Raw genomic sequence first — 1,751 nt, 5'->3', positions numbered from 1 at the left:
AGAGGCACAGAAATATGAGAAACCAAGAAAATACCTCTCCCCAGAGGGAAAAGAATAGCTCCTCTTCATCCACAGACAGTACAATGGAAGTGACGGAAATGGCTGATGAAGAATTTAGAATACCCATTGTGACAAAGCTAACACAGCTGGAAGAGAAGAGAGACAATGAACTCCGGACGATGCAGGAGAAAAGAGACAACGAATTCCAGGAGGTGAGGAAGTTCTTGCATGATTTGAAAGAGGAAATACACACCATAAAATAAAGAATCAAATGAAAATATTAGAGATGAAGGATGTAATACAGGAAATCAAAACCTCCCTTGAAAGTATTAAAAGCAGACTAGATCATACAGAAGATTGAATCTCAGATGTAGAAAGCAGAATGACTGGCCTAGAAAAATCCACCACAAAGACTGAGAAAATAGTTCAAAAAATGAGAATAGTATACGAGAAATAATAGATATCATTAAACATCCAAATATCCAGATAATCGGTATCCCAGAAGGTGAAGAGACTAATAAGGGCATTGATAATCTATTCCATGAAATCTTGGAAGAAAACTTTCCAAACCTAGAGAGGCATTCAAAGATCCAGACCCAAGAAATACAAAGGACCCCAAATAGAATCAACCCAAGAAGATCTCCAAGACACATTATAGCCCAATTGACCAAAACCACAGACAAAAAGACAGGATACTAAGATTGGCAAGAGAGAAACGTCAAGTTACCCACAAAGAATACCCCATCATACTAACAGTGGACTTCTCGTTCGAAACAGTGCGAGCAAGGAAAGAATGGGGAAATATACTCAAAGTGTTGAGTGAAAAACAATTTCAACCAAGAATACTATATCCAGCAAGATTATCCTTCATAAGCGAAGAGAAGACAGGAACATGCTCAGGGACCAGCAGTTAGCGTAATGGCTATGTCGCTGGACTCCCACGTAGTCGACCGCGATTTGAGTCCCAGACCTGGTGGCTTAGGTGCGTGTGCATGTGCGTGCGTGCCCAAGATCCCGAGAGGAGAACAGAGGAGAAGGGATTGCGATGTGGCATCCCCCCTAGGGGGTGATTTCCTGCTTTCTGTCTCTCTATCTCTCTCTGTCTGGCAAGCGCACATGCCCTATAGCAAAAACCTCTCCAAGTAAATAAATAAATAAATAAATAAAATAATTTTTTTTTTTTTTAAAAAGAACTTTCTCAGATAAACAAAACCTGAAAGAATTTACTGACACCAGACCAGATCTCCAAGAAGTTCTGAAGGGAGGTCTATATCAGGAAAACTAAAGCCAGACACACAGGAATAAGAGATCAAAAACAACTAAGAAAATGGGCAGCTTAATGGTAGAGACAAGTCCAGAGTTGAACGTTATCTTCCAGAATTTAAACGGAAAGATCGGACCACAACAGAAGATGAAGAACATGAGCCTGAGCTGGTGACATAGAATGTTAAGACTTTTGTCTAAAACATTACCGATCTTCTTCTATGCTTTGTTTTCCAGAGTTAAGGATTTTTGTCTTCTCTGGAGTTGTGGACAGGTCCATGTGCCTACGATTTGAACAGAATCCTAACCTGTTTCCTAGCTTTAAGTCTTTCTTTCTTTCTTTCTTTCTTTCTTTTTTTAAAGAATTATTTCATTTAACTTTATTTATTTATTTATTTATTTATTTATTTTAATTTGAACAGAGAGGGACAGAGTGACAGAGAGAGAGAGGGAAAGCGAGAAAGCAAGCTGCCAGGTCCAGGACTCCA

The sequence above is a fragment of the Tupaia chinensis genome, unplaced genomic scaffold (genome assembly GCF_000334495.1).
Source record: "Tupaia chinensis unplaced genomic scaffold, TupChi_1.0 Scaffold000248_1, whole genome shotgun sequence".
In the NCBI taxonomy this organism is placed as follows: Eukaryota; Metazoa; Chordata; class Mammalia; order Scandentia; family Tupaiidae; genus Tupaia; species Tupaia belangeri.
This window is presented reverse-complemented; position numbering follows the sequence as displayed.